Source organism: Cydia amplana, chromosome 2, assembly GCF_948474715.1.
Source record: "Cydia amplana chromosome 2, ilCydAmpl1.1, whole genome shotgun sequence".
Classification (NCBI taxonomy): domain Eukaryota; kingdom Metazoa; phylum Arthropoda; class Insecta; order Lepidoptera; family Tortricidae; genus Cydia; species Cydia amplana.
This window is the reverse complement of record NC_086070.1, coordinates 2,063,044-2,082,670: the sequence shown is the minus strand read 5'-3', so window position 1 is coordinate 2,082,670 and position 19,627 is coordinate 2,063,044. Positions and strand designations below refer to the sequence as shown.

The following is a 19,627-nucleotide window of genomic DNA, read 5'->3' as shown; positions in this document are numbered from 1 at the left end:
GATCAGTTTTCATAATAATTGCGACTCAAAATGTTCGCTTGTCATGCCGAATAATCGGTCGCCGAATATTCGGTATTCGGCCGAGAGAGGGGCCGAATATTCGGTATTCGGCCAAAACCACTATTCGGGGCAACTCTACTGATATTATTTACAAGAATTTGGTAGTTGTTTACTAATTGTGTGATAACACAAATATGAAGAGAACTTCGTGAGAGAGAAACAAACGATAACTATAGGTAACAGTCAAGGTCAAGATGACTTGTAGGTAGGTACCTACATGTCAAACATAAAAAATATTTTTTTTGATTAAACTTATATTCGCACATTTTGTTTAATTTGATTTGAGTTTATTTTGTTCTAAACTACATATCATATTAGGTTCGTACACAAATATGGTTATGTCATCTTTACATAGTCTCACAAAATAAGAAAAACAATGTCCCGTCCATAGAGAGCTTTCACTGTCTCCTCTCACCGAGCTACAAAAGGTCGTATAACCAATACATTCGGAACAGAGTTATGCCCTTTTCACGTGCGCACGCGCCGCGCCATGTGCGCGACTCGTGCCGCACGCGCACCTGATGCGCCTTCTGTTTGTGTTTATTTTCTTACATTGTTTACAGGCCTACTTAACTTAAGACGGTTAAAGTCAGTTAGTATAGTCAGTTATACTGATATGTATGTATTTAGAATTAGAGTGTGTATTTGACATTTGAGGGTGTGTACTTATAGAGATTACCGCCAACTATGAGTTAGTTTGGTATTCACGATTCTAATACTACTCCTTTTCATAAATATTTTTACAATGTGCCTGAATTGCAAAATATTTTGAAACTCCTATTACCTTAAATTTACTTTAGTGTAGTGGTATGTTTGGTTGCATACGTTTTATTTATTTTATGATAGATAAGAAACAATTTAATAGCTCCTTAAGCTAGATCTAGTCTCAAACTAACCTACATGTACATACCTCCCTTCTAAAAAAACATCAAGCAACTATCATACATAGAAGAATCTTTGTATTGGTCGATAATTCAATTAATATCCTCAAAACGCGCGCTCTAAAAACTGCATTCGCAACGCCCGCCGTATATCAAGTTAACTGGGACGGTGGGCGAGCCCTAGGGCTCCGCCTTATGTTTTATAACTTCATGCGTGTGGCCTTTACAATGATACGGATAGTTTTTGGCTATACTTTAATATTATGATCCAAATTCCTAAACTCTATTTAAAATTTATATTAATATTTAGGTGGTTTATAGGTGGCTAGAATCAGCTGTACTCAAATATGTAGTTTCAGAGAATGGACGTTTTATTTATGTTATTATTATACACTTTACACACAAACAGAAAAACATTTTATAAAGCTATATGTAGTGAAAAAATACAATACTTATCGAGAAATTATTTTTAGGTAATCACATTGCTAATTTTATTAACAGTAGTACAGTAACATTTTCTCTCAGCCTCAGTTCACAGGGGGAATAAATACCAGTTAAAGATATTTAAAAGCTACCACAGGCAGGACAGACAGGTGATACAAATAACCATTTAAATCTTGTGCTGTATAGAGCAGAAAAAAACGTTCAAAAAATGCAAAAACATGACTAAAAATTTGGCCAGGATCCTTATCGTAGGTGCACAAGAGGTTAATATGTTGGTAGTTTCGAATACAGGTTTATCAGGTTTATGCCTTACGGCGTCGAGACCCTGGGTCCGTAGGGTCCTGGCACTCTGAGTCTCTTTGGAGACCTTTCAAAGAGACTCAGGGACGCAACTGGGGACCCAAGAGCTGGCAGTTTCTCCTCGCAGTTCAGCGGGGTAACGCAGCCAGCACCTTGGGGACCTTGCCGCAGGGGCCTTTTTTAGATTTAGGTTAGTTTTATTTTAGAATAGTTTTTAGTTTTTATTTAGTTTTGTAATTTTAAGTTGTTTTTATGATTGTTTTTGTTTTTGACATGTTTTTGTTCAATAAATATCATACCAATTTTAAAAAAAGTTTCAAATTCAAAACATATCACATCGAACTTTATGACTCCTCTACTTTGCAGACGCTCTTTTTTGCATCGCACGGTAGTATCTAAAGTCGTTTAGATACGAAGATAGCTCCTAATTTTATTACTTAGGAAACTAATAAATTTCACCGTTTTTTACCGCTAAAACTGTGACTCTAATTTGCTTTAATAACCCATAAAGCTTTGCCAAAAAAATGCTCCTAGTTCCGCCTATTAAAATGTCGCTAAAAAGGTTTACGAGGTTTTGGCTTTCGGCGGCGGTTTTTAGTTCTCAAAGGTAATTTGTATGAAATTATTGTTTATGGTATGGGACAGATTGCTAATAGTTGGCCAGACTTCATTAGTTTAATTGGGTTAAAACGTTATACGGTTAAAAATACGTCGTAGGTGTCCAGGTAGGAACATACTCATGCGCTCTAATATTAGGCCTTAAAGGTTCTTACATATGTATAGACACTTGAATCTACGATTCAGACCGCTTGAAAAAAAGACTAGGGGACTACGTAAAAATACCAAACTAACAAGCAGAACCAGAGTATAAGCTGGAACCAGTTTAATATAAACTTTCTTGTATAATAATAAAATAAAAAAAAACATTATAAAAAGGGGTTGGTCATTACAATACTCATTAGATTTTTTCTGCAAAGTGAACTTTCTAACTTAACTAGAAGCGTGTCGCCTAAAAGACAATTAAGATGTCCATCTCACACTTTTCAGAAAACATCGGCTTTAACAAAGGAAATGTTAAAGTTACGTCTTCGAGTTAACAATAATTTAACACTATGGGTGTTAATTTCTTCTAGATAGCACGAGCACATCACTTGCAGTCAAAAAGATTTAAAAACCTACAGTGACAAACTGATTTGAATTCTAACGTTATAAAATTAAGGTCGTAATTCTATTGTCACTGATAAAACAAGACATCCTTAACCATATCCAAGTAGATAAAAAACTTTCAATTGAATTGCAACCGTACGCTTCATAGCTTAAAGTACATAATCGTCTGTAATTTGTTCAGTAAAGGGATGGGACATTTCCGATCATTGTATCACAAATAGCCAAAGCCTTTGTCGCGTGCACTCAATAAATTCAATTTTATGGCCGCCATTTTTGATAAAAAAACTCAATGGTCAGCTACTTAAGTTGACGTTGACAGTTTAATTTACTTTTAATCTCGAAGGCGAAAGTGTTTAGTGTTTCGGCCAGACGGCCACTGACTTGGTAGGAATCTTGCTTCAAAAGAAATATGTATACGTTTTGTTCAAAGTCGCTGTAAGTATTTTTACATTTTACATGAGACTTACTACATATATCTAGAAAATAACGCTATTTAGGAGAGCACTGCAGTTCGTTATGCCTCTGTTTACATACAACAATTTATTTGATACAAGACACATCGTACTTAGTTTATTATAAGTACTTATCTTCAAGTTTTTATTTATTTTGCATTACTGTTGTATAAGTAAGCTATTATGTATTTGCAGAACCTTGATGGTTGCTTGAAAATACACAAATCATATTTGATTTGATTATTAAATAAATAGGTATTAAATACTTCGATGAAACTTCCTGAATAGGAGCTTACAGATTTAAATGCGAAAAAAAAATTCCTAGAATAAAACTTATTGTTTTCCATGCAGTTATCAAAAGTTGGGTTTTCATGCAATCGAATGTCTGCTTTTTTTCTTATTATAGGACTTGTAAACTACCGCTTATTCCTTTGTATGACGTTTAAAAGAAGCTGCTTGTCAAAACTATTAAATATTGAGTAATTTTTTGCATCTCCAGTATTTCTCACGATATTCCCGATTGTTGCAAACCTCAAGAGTATAATAGCTGACATCCATTAAGTACCAAAATCGTTGGTGGCAAAATGCCACAATGATCATACTCAAAACGTTAACCAAACAATAAAGGTTATTGGATCCTCGAAAACCGACTTTATTTTAAAGATATTAAGGTAGTTAGGGATAGCAAAGGTTTGTTGTTAAACACAATAGAAATGGGTTCATCGATTTATCGCTCTATCGAGCATCGAAACTAAATATTCTTTTAATTATACGTCCAGTCGCAAGTAGCTATTAAGTGGTTGCAAAACATCAAAATATGCGCGTTTTTCCCTTAGGGCGGGTTAGGCCCACCCTTAAACTCTATGGTTTTATATCAATTTTAAGTCAGGGGGTTGAGTTTTGGTATAATTATGGGAGATAATTAAGTAGCTGATATATTTTTGATAACCTTCTATGGAAATTGTTCGCGTAATCGTTTGACGGTGTATTAAAGCCCGATGTTCTAAACACGATTTTTTTTGTAATTCTTAAATTCCTGAATGATTCAAAATTATACTTAAGAATAATAAATATAATCTACCAAAATGCTTCTAGGTTAGATTTCGACCAAACTAACTTTGCACCGACTTGAATAGAACTAAGTTGAGAAGTGTTGTAATAAGAGTCATAGTTTCATAGAAATTTTACATTAATGGTGACATTACTACACTTTGTCATTGCAAATGCCATGCAGAATTAGCTTGGTCCCATATATTCTAGTGGATCAGCCATTTACGTTGTCTTGTCCCGAAGTAAAAAGTTCAGGTAATTTGTATAATTTAAAAAAAGGCCACCAAAAGAGATATTATCCAAAAAATATTCTTAAAACCGTTACTAAGGCCATGCCACAGGCAAATCCACTAAAAAAGCTACTAAAGTTACACATTAACCTCCATTTAATCCACTAGACACACAACCATGACATTGTATCCTCAAGCACAATGCGATTTAGTCATAAATATCGCTTGCTGTTTTTGCCACGGTCAACAGATTTATGATTTTATTCGAGCGCGCGTGGCAAAAAGTTAATCGATCGGGCAGTGGGAGGGTTGACGGTTTTGAGCCGGGTAGAAAAAGTGTTGAGCGGGCGCCTTACAAGTTCGGACACACGGATTTTTGAAAGCCTGACACCATACAGTCAAACAAAAAAAAACATTGGTAACTAGGTATGTCAGTAGCAAAAACTAGTGGGTGCATTCTAATTTGAGTATGCCAAAGATAACCCCAGGTTTTTTAAGGATGCAAGAGTGATATGAGAAAAGACTACGGTAATGTGCCAGTATCTAAATAACTTTAATTATTTGGGAGTATACGTAGGTAGTGCGTAATAATATTAAAAATTCGTCGTTTTCCACACAAAATTGGTCCGAAATTCGCATCAATTTATTGACTCTTCTTAAAATCATAATTCATAAGACATTTTCATTCATAATTTAAAAGGCATGTTTATAGTACCTATCTAATCTGAGCTAAAAATATAAGCCTGTACTATATCTGATCAGTTCACTAATTTACCTACTTACAAAAACTTATTTTAGACTCTTTTTGCTTTTTTCGCCAAAGCCAAATTAAAAAACAGGAAGTTCTAATGAACAAGGTAAGTTAGAAAATTGCATATAATTTATTCGCTAACGTGCTATTATAGCGAATCAAATTCTATTAGTGAAATTGGGAGTTGGTCCGCGACTTGTCATCATGGGGTATTTAGCGATGGGACCCGGTTGGCCCATTTTCGACGGAGCTGCAGAATTATTTGTCGAAATTGAAACCCTGTTCTACTCGCACAAATATTATCTAACCTTTTGCTTTGCATTTGTGCTATATAGAACCTTATTACTTCACTTTTTGCACCATGTCAAAAAACTAACGAATCGCAATTTTAAACAATTTCATCCAATAATTCTATAGTTCGTTTTTTTTAGCATTAGAAATAAGGTAATCTTGATGTGTCTTTTAATTGAAAAACACATTTTAAAAATAAGTTACGTCAAATATGTAACAATTATGAATCTAATACGATCATTTATATTCTTCTGCTTTCATAAGTAATAGTTACTGATTTTTAAAAAGCGTTTTTCAATTAAAAGACATGTCAAGATCGCTTACCTTCTTTCAACTTCTTTCTAATGCTAAAAAAAACGAACTATAGAAAGAGTTACAGCTCTGGTTTAGCCAAGATGCCAATCGTTTGCGCCGTAGCGAACGGAACGCTAATGTCTCTCTGTCTCACCTAATATATGGAGTGATCATTTCTAAAAACAATTGACTCATCATGAAATTATCAAGGTCTGGCCACGCCATAACTACAACGCTTACTCGATAGAAAATCGAATTGAAAATTTGGCATTCAGCCCCAAGCTAAGCCAATTCAACGTTATGTATACTTTTACATTTTCGACAGATATCGACCAGCCCCGGCCAAGTTCGTTTTCTAATTGAATTAGAGATTCGCAACATCCAACCGCAAACTCGAAAATGACGAAATTGCCCCTCGTTACGAGAATTGACTAATGTGGCAAAAGGCGGCTGATGCCTCTGATGACTCGGAGACGTGTCATTATGGTCAAAAAGTGAATTTTGATGTCACTAATCGTATTAGACCAAGGATCGTTTGTTTTCTGATTTTGCTTTTCAGATAAATTATGTGCCACTTTTCGAGAGAAGCCTACACAGCAGACTACACAAACAGTACAACACAATAGGGAGTATTACTGCAATGTTTTGCCGCCAGAGTGCAGCACTAGCGCCCTAGTAAACCATAGAATAACTTATACATACATACCTTAAACTGTTTTTTGACAAGTTTTCACAGACAATAAAATATGACATTAATACATCAAGGCGGTTTGTTTACAAAGGGCCTACCGGGAAACGCGAAATCGAAACTCATCTAACTGCCTCTTTATTGCTCGAATATGCAAGAGTGATAGAGAGGATAGATAACAAAATTTCGAGTCTCTCGTTTGCGGTATACCCTTAGATTGTGACTTATTGTGGGAGTGGCGCGCCCCCTACGCAGAGTTTCGCGTAATATTCCCTAGTATATATTATGTACCTATGAAGCAAAGATCACGAGGTCACCGCACATACGATATCGTTTTCAAATATGGTTCATTAATGTCATTAAAAAACGACCCGAGGCTCCTAAAAGTTTGACACCTATCTAATTCTTTATGATTTTGCTCGCACATTAAAACGGAATTAGTGAGGTGATTTCACGCCAGGTAATTTACAACTCTATCGGTTTTATTTACCCCACTACCCGGAGGAGAGTTCTCTTATTAGGTATGAATATCTGGGTGACCGCATATAAAAACTCGAAAATGCGCGTTTTCCCAGAGATAAGACCTAGCTAGATCGATTTTTCGCCCCCGAAAACCCCCATATAGCAAATTTCATCGAAATCGTTAGAGCCGTTTCCGAGATCCCCGAAATATATATATGTATAAATAAATAAATAAATATATAAATAAACAAGAATTGCTCGTTTAAAGGTATTAGATAGATAGATTTTCACGGTTAGGCAACATTGCATCACTTTGCCACTCTTGTTGATAAAATGTATCTCATTATAGGTTTGGAAAACTAAAGATTGTGAAAAATAAAGAGCTGTTGTCGTGAAAAAGTATTTGCAAAAACCTTTACTTTCACGTCTAGTGTTTGTTATGGCATCGACTGTAACAAATTTGTACAGTCAGTATCAATAATAGTGGATGAAACAACACCAAAAATATCTGCCACCCTGCAGAACTTTTGCAAATAGGGACAAATCTCTACAGTTCGCATTCAAAGGTATATGTTATAGTTTAATTGATGTACATTAGAGACTAGAGAGATATGTATTTTTTTGATAAGCTGTTTGATTATGATAGATATTTTTGACGCGTAGCCTGAGCCGCTGCTGTTGACGCTGAATTTGTAACGTCGACTTTACCCGTATTATATGCACTTTCCCTTTTTAACACTTTCAAATACTATTAACCTACAATGAAACTATTTAATCCTTAATATGGTTTGTGATTAAAATAATTGGCCCTTCAGAAAAATACAAGTATCCATATATAAGTGTACTGTACTTGAATTTGTCCTTAGAGTTTTTGTCCACATTAGTTCCGGGACCTGCGTGTGCGCACTGTGCGCATCCTTGCAAAATATTGGATGTCCGGCTTTAGAGTAAAACCGAGGCAGATACGGCACAATTTTTTTTTTCTGGATGAGATGAGTTTAGATGTAGAGCTTCGATTGAAAATAATTGTACACAATCGTATATTTTTACTGGCGTTTCCAGTTTTAAGAATTACCGCTAGGAAGTAAAAAACTGGCTTTCATGATCATGAATCTATTTATACTTGGTCAAGCAGATCTTGGCAGTAGAAAAAGGCTGCAAATTTGAAAGATGTAGGCGCGAAGGGATATCCTCCCATATTAGAAAATTTGAATTTCTCGCCTTTTTTTACTGACAAGATTTGGTTGACCAGCTATATTTAAATATAATTTACAGTCAGCTTTGAATTATGTTTTAGTAATAAATTAAATAAATGCATAAATATTGGACATTCTTACACAAATTGATTAAGCCCTACAGTATTAAGCTCAAGAAGGCTTGGGTTGTAGGTACTTAAACAATATATACAATAAATACTTAAATACATAGAAAACACCATGACTCGGGAACAAATAGGTATCTGTGCTCATCAGACAAATAAATGCCCTTACCGGGATTCGAACCCAGGACCATCGGCTTCGCAAGGTCACTATTCGTACCCACTAGGCCAGACCGGTCGTCAAACCTTCAAAGTACCTAATGCAGAAGATTTAATAATCAAAAACGTTCCAATATTATAGATCGTAAGTTATGGTTTTCCCCTAATTTTCATTATGTCTTGACTGCCATTATATTGCACACAGCTTGAAATAAAATAAAAGTTACTTACACAGATCGATCTAGCCCCAAACTTTTTTATTTTTTATTTATTGCTAATAAACAAAAAAACACTTACAACTATTACAAAACTTCGCCAAACTGCGTAACAGTTTGTTGGCGAATGAGATACACCCAATTTACCTTCATGCTTATACTATGCTAATTTAATTACTAAACTAATCTAATTATGACTAACTTGCATTAGCGTAACTATTTAATAACAAACTTTTATTTTTTTTCTTATATATTGTTTTAGTTGCAAAATCTTGCTCGGGGGGTATGACGTTAAAAATACGCGGTATTAAGTACTGCCTTGTTCTTCGACCATAATAATTAGAGGCTTGTCGCTCGTCATATCTTTTACGTGTAGACTCTCTTAGACTTCTGTTGTAAACTTTTAAAGTCTTAAATTTATGACACTTATACTGTTCGACAGCTAACAAATATTTTTAAGTTTTTCGTGGACAGGTAATATGTTACAGCTCTGAAAAAGTTAGTTATAGTGTTTGTTACATTTTTCTTTAGTTTTAAACTAATAAAGTCCGTGTCTTCATGTGTTTGGTTTAATCTAAGCGTCCGGCAGCATCTTGTCGCGTAAAATGACTTTCCGATCGATGAACGTTGCCGAACAGTTGTGATACTTGTTAAATAAAGTTCTATCTCCTTCTTAATCTGATTTACCAGCGAGATTCCTATTTTGTTGAACTAATGCTAATCAATCTGTGTATGTCCTATATATTTATTGTTTATTTAGCTCCTGCCCGCGATGAAAACTACCCTATATCCGTACTATACCAAATTTCATTTAAATCGGTTCAGCCGTTAAAGCGTAAAGAGGTAACAGAAACATAGTCCAGCAGTGGGCGTCTTTTGGCTAGTATAAATTATAATATACGCTTCACTTACGTATAGATATTAGGAACTAAACGTCCATCCATCTAAAATTTTAAGTATCAAGAAGAGTCGTAGCCACTATATCATAACAATATCGGCTATTAGCTATTGCGGAAGTGCGATATCTTACAAATTCTGCGACTTCCGCTGAAACCCCGGTGTAATAGGAAGTCCCAATTTTGACGCTATGGAGGTTCGGACATTATACCTTTTTGTTTAGACGACGGACGTGACGATATATTTTAGTTCCACGAAATTTAGACTACTATTTACTGAAAGTGTCATTCACATTTTATTTTGTAGGTATGGCTTATTTTATTTCTCATTCGCTTATTTCCTGTATAAGGTTTCTGAAAAGTAATGTCGTGTAGATCCTGGTCTATTAGGATATCATCATATGTTATATTGATTTACTTGCTATTCTTGCAAAGTTTACAATAATATGATTGCAAGCTGAAGGCTGGTCTGTCGCGCTGTTTTGCCAATAATCATCATTATTCTTTGTGTCAGTCAAAGAGTCATCATTAAGAGTATGAAATAGGGCATCAAAAGCATCTGCCACTCTCGATTACTTTCCAACATTTTAATTGTCCTATAAATATAGTGTGTCAAAGGTCTGTTTGATTTCAAACATAGACAGAGAGAATCATACTATCTTTGTCTTACACTAGTACTAGCACCCAAAAGAAAAGGATGAGTATAGTTTTTTTTGTTCCTATTTACTGACACGATTTGGTTGACCCAGTATAATACAAATATTTGTTGATGACTAATAAAGACCCTCCACACAGCCCAAGCGGCTGGACAGTTTTTGACATATGAGGTGTGGTTGATTTTGTCAGAATCACAGACTTGTAATTGTCGCTCGCGCTTGACAGACAGCTGAAGTGTGCGAAAGGGAAGCCCTCGCGTATATGAACATCGCATGAGTGCGAAAGAGTCAGACTACAAATGAGAAAACGTGACCATTTTGGAGTTTGACAACGGCCGCGGACGGCCAAGAGCGTATCACCGTAATTTTCAATTTGAAAAATATACACAAGTTCGGAAGAAAACTATTTGATTAAGTAATACAATGAAGATAGTGTCTTGTAGTGTACCGGATTTCAGTGTCACGGGGCCAAATAAACCTAGCACATACTTATTTCAGAGGAATTATGATATTCCGAGCGAAATTTTCTTGACGATATTTTGTCAAATTAACAGCATAAAAAGTGTAAGAAGCCGGTTTATACAGTTAATTATAAGTTATCCTCCTTTGTGTGCTAATATTTTATCATATTACTCAATAATTTAAGATATTTTGTGTAAAAACATAAACTGTTACTTTACGCTAGGGCTTGACAAAATGTTCAGATGACAGTATCGATAACTTGTCGGTATATTAATAGCTATGTAATAATTTCTTCACAAGACATCATTAAGATATTAACCTTTATAACCGACTTCAAATAATAACGATTGTTATACCTTTTTGAAGGTGCACATGTTTAGCAGTAAATTTAAACTTCACTTTCCAACACAGTAAGAGTTAGACTAAGATAAGTCTGTAACGATTTTGATAGCACACGGAGTTCAAGTGTTATTTATACGTCATAACGTCGTAAATTTTAACGTTTGAAAAAAAACCGGCCAAGTGCGAGTCGGACTCGCGTTTCAAGGGTTCCGTACATTAAGTCCGACTCACGCTTGACCACATTTCTGATAGGTTTTCCTGTCATCTATAGGTAAAGAACTATTTTGTGTATTTTTTTCAAAATTTTAGACCCAGTAGTTTCGAAGATAAGGGGGGGGGGGAATGGTCATTATTTGCCTATTTTCTTGAATAACTGCGAAACTATTAATCCTAAAATTATAAAAAATATATATTTGAGATTCTTACAATGAGCTCTTTCATCTGATATGTAACACGATATATGTAGTTTAAAAAAACTTTATTTTTTAATTTTCTCATTTACCTCCCAAAAATGGCCTCCATATTTAAAATTCATTTGTTTACGTTACACGTCCATCTTTGGGTCATAAACTTACATATGTGTACAAATTTCAACTTAATTGGTCCAGTAGTTTCGGAGAAAATAGGCTGTGATAGACGGACGGACAGACAGATAGACAGACGCACGAGTGATCCTATTAGGGTTCCGTTTTTTCCTTTTGAGGTACGGAACCATAAAAACGGTAATTCCAGATATTTTGTTTATTTTATACATACTAGCACTTACAGATAAACCTTACGTGCTAATAGTGTTGTTAGTATTATTTATTATATTATATTATTTATTTATTAATTTACAAACATTATATTATTTATTAATTAATTTACACATTAAGTAATTTACAAACAAACAAACAAATTTACAAACTTATATCTAGGTAAATATAAAAATTAAGGGTAGGTATATAATTATATGCTATTAGGCCATAGGTACCCGGCTAAATGTACCTAGTACGCTGCTGGCGTTTCCTCTTTGCACCGCTAGCGAAATACGCTGGATAATACGTTTAAAATAACACATTTGAAAAAGTTGTCGATAAAGCAACCAAACACCGACAGATTATTAATATGTTGTAACATGACATCACTATTTTTGATCTCACATAGACAATTTACGCACACACTTGCATTTCATTTTTGGTCGCACTTTTGAAGATTGACAGTTGTTCTTGTCTATTCTAATTCTATGGTCAGAATTATTCTAGTGACGTAGGCTATATAAATTTTGAAAATGGCGCCCGCTAATAAAAAAAATGAGAGGAGATTGATTTTTTTTTCTTACTCTAGCAATATGGACACTCATTTGACATATTTTGAGGTACTCAAAATCTATGAGTGCAGCCAGAAGTTTTTAGCCTCAACTCCAAAGAGTAAAGTAAGTATAGAAGGTCAAGCAGATCTTGTCAGTAGATAAAGGCGGCAAATTTGAAAAATATAGGCGCGAAGGGATATTTACCCACAGAAAATTATAATTTCGCGCCTTTTCCTACTGACAAGATTTGCTTGACCATCTATATTAGGTACTCAATTCCCCAACTTAAGCTAAAGTAAAGAAGATAAACATAACATAAAACGTACCATTTGGACCAATCGGCGCCATCTGGCTCCACGCATGCGCGCCGCAGAAGCCCCTCGACGCCATTGCGGTCGAATCGCAACTGTCACTTTTCCCGCCTTTTTCTTATTTTCTACTTGCTCACTTTTTCCGCGCCATCTTCATTCTCTCGCTTACCGCTAGCCGTGGCGCCACTGTCTGTGACTAACATTTATTTTGTGTAGCAAATCGTTAGTTCCCAATTTGGCCACCGGTAATACAAAATTTGTCGAAATTGACATTTGGCCTTTTTAATACCATGTTCATACATGCAAATGGTGGCGCTACTGTGTAGAGTTTTGAGTAATTTATGTACGTGTTTTGTTAATTCTAAATTTGGCCACCGGTAAACTTAAGTTTGTCAATGCCATAATGTTTGGGCAGATGTCCTAGTTTTTGCAAAATCTCAGTTTGTGGGCTAATCGGGTTCAGTGGACGGCTAATTGGGTAGATAATTGATGTACTGGAATTTTAGTTGTTTCGTGTGAACATTGTAACAGATGAAGGTCAGATTTTCGAAGATGGTAAAATCAGTTAAAATGAAGTGTGGATGAAAAAAACATGAGGACTTCATATGGGAATGTTTTATAAAATAAAATATTATGTATTTAGGTACATTTTTTGCGTCAGATGTATATGTAGAGAGGGTTGGGTTGTGTGTTGATGAAAATTGGATGTTGAAATGTTGAATGGAATTAAGTGCACTTAAATGATGGAGTGGCAAGTGAAGAAAAGATTGGTTATTAAGTTAGCATATTTTAGAATAGGTAGGTAGATATATTATTAGCTGATGGTAGTTAGGTATTACTTTTCTAAATTAGATGAAATCTTCATTTAACTAACAAAGTTAGACAGGTGCTAAACACACGCCGCAATAAAAAGTAAACAGAGTTTAATGATGCGAGTAATGGTCGCCGGTGGCCGAAGCCCCGCTGGTCCACTGGCCTACTGCCCAGCTGGAAAGATTTAGCAACTGGTGCGTAGCTACTGTGTCATTGTACTGTCCACAGACTTATGTGGTACTGTCTTTGTTAAGAGTACTTCAACCCAATAGGGTATTTGACTGTATTGAAAGTAAATTATTTTACACCATGCATGTAATAAAGCACCAGATAATTATTAGAAAAACATAGATAGCAGTTATTTTCAAACACAAGTTGTATTTAATACATCGGATACAAACATGAAAAGTAGGTGAGTTGACCGTGACGTCACGATGTAATGTTTCATATAAATTCCATATTAGCAAATCGTTCTGACAGTTCTAAAAAAGCGGCCAAGTGCGAGTCGGACTCGCCCATGAAGGGTTCCGTATTTAGGCGATTTATGACGTATAAAAAAAAAATACTTACTAGATCTCTTTCAAACCAATTTTCGGTGGAAGTTTACATGGTAATGTACATCATATATTTTTTTTTAGTTTTATCATTCTCTTATTTTAGAAGTTACAGGGGGGGGGGGACACACACATTTTACCACTTTGGAAGTGTCTCTCGCGCAAACTATTCAGTTTAGAAAAAAATGATATTAGAAACCTCAATATCATTTTTGAAGACCTATCCATAGATACCCCACACGTATGGGTTTGATGAAAAAAAATTTTTTGAGTTTCAGTTCGAAGTATGGGGAACCCCAAAAATTTATTGTTTTTTTTCTATTTTTGTGTGAAAATCTTAATGCGGTTCACAGAATACATCTACTTTCCAAGTTTCAACAGTATAGTTCTTATAGTTTCGGAAAAAAGTGGCTGTGACATACGGACGGACAGACAGACGGACAGACAGACAGACAGACAGACAGACATGACCAGGGGTCGGACAAAAAGTGCGGATGACGTCAAACCACTTATAGGATGATTTCAAATAGTATTTTTGATTTTCATAAACAATTATCACTTATCATTTATCAACCTCTTTATTAAACGATATCGCCACTTGAAATGAGTAAGTACGTTTTTGACTGACACATTGTCAATCAGATGAACAATAAATTGACTTCGTTATTGTTTAGCTATTGTATCTTCACGATTATATTTAGCTAAAATTTAGCTATAAAAGTATAATAACATCAAATTATCTTTTTTTATTTTTACTAATCTTACCTACTGTTCCCACTTTTGACTATTAAACCTATTTATCTGAGGATCCCAAAGACTTGTTCTAAGTGTTCTAAATAATTTCAAATAATTATACCTTATGGTAACAAGTTTCGTGAAATTTATTTTATTCACTACATCACCATCACTTGGAGGATACAACTAAACGGAGTAGCCATTACAGGCTTTCCCCTCTGTCGAAAATAGGCGGCCGACGGTCATACACAATGTATGGACTGACGTTTATCTGACATGGCTATTTTTACGTTACGCATACATTTGACGTTCCCCTCCCCCGCAAAAATCGGCAGACTGTTTTGTACAGAAAATTACAGACATGGCGTCTCCATTTGATTATATCCTCCAAGCCCTAGCACCTGTATTATTAATTCCATGGATTTATTTACGATTATTTTGTTACTTCATTAATACTACTTTGTTACTACATGTCACACAGAAGTTTAAATACAAACTCAAACATCATCCTGTGTGCAAGATTACGTCATTTTTACGTCATCCGCACTTTTTGTCCGACCCCTGGACATGACGAATCTATAAGGGTTCCTTTTTTTGCCATTTGGCTACGGAACCCTAAAAAGAAACTGATTTGACTTAGTAGGAAAATACCCTAAGCTATAGCTGGTCAACCAAATATTGTCAGTAAAAAAAGGCGCGAAATTCAAATTTTCTATGGGACGATATCCCTTCGCGCCTACATTTTTCAAATTTGCCGCCTTTTTCCACTGTCACGATCTGGTTGACCAAGTATATTTTCACCCCCTTTAAAAAACATCAAACTCCCTTTTCAAAAATATAAATTATGTTTTAATTTTCAATGTAATCTTTAAAGGTTATATTTTATATTTGATAGTGGAAATATATTACCTACATTATTGCGTATTATAATTAAATTTAATCGACATTTATTTCAGTAAATAATTTTGTGAATAGAACAACATTATATAATTATGTATACAACTAAATACCTAATAAAAATGTGTATTTTATTTGTAGGTTTTTTTTTATTATTTTTTTTTTATTTTTTTTTGTTATTAATGTGTATTTGTAGAGTAAGTGAGTTGACGAAGCCTGTTGCGGATTTTATCGTTGTAGTTTTTTGTGACGATGCCTGTAGCTGATTGTAAGTTTGTGTTTACCTGACGAAGCCTGCGTTGCGGATATAAAAGTATGGTCTCTGAATAAATAATATACCAAAAAAAAACACACAAAACGAATAAAAAATAATAATCGTAAATTACATGTTCTAGAGTTTTTATTGTATACTTTTTTTAATTACCTGCATTTTATATCTTGTATTTTTTTGAGAAATAAATATCTTTACCCACATAAATAATTAGGTAGGTACTTGTTCATATTATTTTTTTGTAACTTATAGACGTGTGGGTCCAAAATCATCGTATCCCTACCGTTTTATGTCCTAACACGAGATGACAAACCGATATACTAAACACTTGTAAACCACAAAAGGATATAGGCACAGATAATAATCGGTTTAATCACGGATTACATGCCGAGGCTCCCACATGGTGTGGGAACTAGTTTTTTCTCTCGTTTTTTCCCGATCATTACCATACACAAAGAGGAAGAGTTCCGGCAGCATCCGGTTGGGGAGGTTGGGGTCTACAGGGGTGTGTATCAATTTAAAAATCAACTCTCGTAGAGAAGGGGTAGGGTAGCTTGTCGAATTCAAGCTGTGAGTCATCTAACATAAAGCTATAATTGTACGGTGCAAACCGCCTTTTCATACTAACATAGTCTCCATTTTCCTCTCTGGATATTAGCATTATTGGAAATATTTTGACATAATTTGATGTGTATCAAGTACCTATCAACCACAGCTATGTCCCTCGTTTGATTTTTTCGATTTTTTAATTATTAAGTACCTATAAGAGTTAGGAGCAAGGAGCAAAAAAAGCGGCCAAGTGCGAGTCGGACTCGCCCATGAAGGGTTCCGTATTTAGGCGATTTATGACGTATTAAAAAAACTACTTACTACACAGACTTGTAATTGTCGCTCGCGCTTGACAGACAGCTGAAGTGTGGGAAAGGGAAGCCCTCGCGTATATGAACATCGCATGAGTGCGAAAGAGTCAGACTACAAATGAGAAAACGTGACCATTTTGGAGTTTGACAACGGCCGCGGACGGCCAAGAGCGTATCACCGTAATTTTCAATTTGAAAAATATACACAAGTTCGGAAGAAAACTATTTGATTAAGTAATACAATGAAGATAGTGTCTTGTAGTGTACCGGATTTCAGTGTCACGGGGCCAAATAAACCTAGCAAATACTCATTTCAGAGGAATTATGATATTCCGAGCGAAATTTTCTTGACAATATTTTGTCAAATTAACAGCATAAAAAGTGTAAGAAGCCGGTTTATACAGTTAATTATAAGTTTTTCTTCCTTTGTGTGCTAATATTTTATCATATTACTCAATAATTTAAGATATTTTGTGTAAAAACATAAACTGTTACTTTACGCTAGGGCTTGACAAAATGTTCAGATGACAGTATCGATAACTTGTCGGTATATTAATAGCTATGTAATAATTTCTTCACAAGACATCATTAAGATATTAACCTTTATAACCGACATCAAATAATAACGATTGTTATACCTTTTTGAAGGTGCACATGTTTAGCAGTAAATTTAAACTTCACTTTCCAACACAGTAAGAGTTAGACTAAGATAAGTCTGTAACGATTTTGATAGCACACGGAGTTCAAGTGTTATTTATACGTCATAACGTCGTAAATTTTAACGTTTGAAAAAAAACCGGCCAAGTGCGAGTCGGACTCGCGTTTCAAGGGTTCCGTACATTAAGTCCGACTCACGCTTGACCACATTTCTGATAGGTTTTCCTGTCATCTATAGGTAAAGAACTATTTTGTGTATTTTTTTCAAAATTTTAGACCCAGTAGTTTCGAAGATAAGGGGGGGGGAATGGTCATTATTTGCCTATTTTCTTGAATAACTGCGAAACTATTAATCCTAAAATTAAATTATAAAAAATATATATTTGAGATTCTTACAATGAGCTCTTTCATCTGATATGTAACACGATATACATATGTAGTTTGAAAAAACTTTATTTTTTAATTTTCTCATTTACCTCCCAAAAATGGCCTCCATATTTAAAATTCATTTGTTTACGTTACACGTCCATCTTTGGGTCATAAACTTACATATGTGTGCAAATTTCAACTTAATTGGTCCAGTAGTTTCGGAGAAAATAGGCTGTGATAGACGGACGGACAGACAGATAGACAGACGCACGAGTGATCCTATTAGGGCTCCGTTTTTTCCTTTTGAGGTACGGAACCCTAAAAACGGTAATTTACAAACAAACAAACAAATTTACAAACTTATAACTAGGTAAATATAAAAATTAAGGGTAGGTATATAATTATATGCTATTAGGCCATAGGTACCCGGCTAAATGTACCTAGTACGCTGCTGGCGTTTCCTCTTTGCACCGCTAGCGAAATACGCTGGATAATACGTTTAAAATAACACATTTGAAAAAGTTGTCGATAAAGCAACCAAACACCGACATATTATTAATATGTTGTAACATGACATCACTATTTTTGATCTCACATAGACAATTTACGCACACACTTGCATTTCATTTTTGGTCGCACTTTTGAAGATTGACAGTTGTTCTTGTCTATTCTAATTCTATGACTTACTAGATCTCGTTCAAACCAATTTTCGGTGGAAGTTTACATGGTAATGTACATCATATATTTTTTTTAGTTTTATCATTCTCTTATTTTAGAAGTTACAGACTTAAATATACCTAGATAAAGCAAATATCACGATTTGTATTGAAACCAAGCGTGCCGACTTTTTACCACCTACTGTGACGTCACAGCCGCAATTTAGTGATGGGAAATCCTAACCGATTCAAAGACACCGATGCCCCTCTGACCCGCTATGATTCAACTGTCTTGCTCATACTCATAGATTTTATATCTGCGATCCCGCTCGCTCACTTCCCGCTCCCCCACGAACCACGCCAAAAATCGAATAGTACGTAGTAGCAATGTGAGAGGACGCGCTTTTGAGCGGTTTCATTCTGTCGACGCTGGTGGATACTGGATACCTTCGCGTAATCTCAAGTAAGTTTGTTAAAATATTAAGTATATTCGTTGATATTTTATTGAAACAGGAGAGATTAGTATAGAAGTGCAAGGTAAGAAACATAATTTTAGATCACAAATCACAAATCACAAATCGATTAACGTGAATGTCATCGATTTTCTGACGGACGAATGACATTTAACGGAATTATTAGATTTTTAAATAATATTTGAATTGAATTTTAAAAATAAAACTATTATTATTCTAAAAAAAGATTGTATCTAATACTTTTTTTATATGTATAGGTATAAAATTTATACAATTTTTTTTTGATATAACTCACTAAGTATATATGTGCTATCTAATCCTTTGAATTATTATGTCTACATATATCTAAAATCACAAATAAAAATAAAAATCATAAATTAAAAAAAGACAAAACGCTTCAAGTCGTTCCTGGTGCAAAGGTGCCCATGATGCTCGCAGCATTACCACGCTGGATCACCACGGACAGCCTTTGCACGAGGAACGACTCAGAGCGGGGGCCTTCCCCTTTCTGTCTGTTCAAATTCAAATTGCCCTCCTTTTTTAATAATAACGATTAAATTGTTTTTTTTTTAATACTAGATAATATCATTCGTCTGTTCGAAATCGATTAGAATCGATTATT

At 34.8% G+C, this 19,627-nt stretch overlaps 1 long non-coding RNA gene across 1 annotated transcript in view; it reads left to right on the top strand.

Annotated features, from left to right (window-relative positions):
• Positions 1-7,196: 7,196 nt before the first annotated feature.
• Positions 7,197-19,627, top strand: part of LOC134662077 (uncharacterized) — an 84,856-nt gene continuing 72,425 nt past the window's right edge. The window contains exon 1 of the long non-coding RNA XR_010098010.1: positions 7,197-7,287. This is a non-coding gene — a long non-coding RNA (uncharacterized LOC134662077). The remainder of the gene's footprint in view (positions 7,288-19,627) is intronic.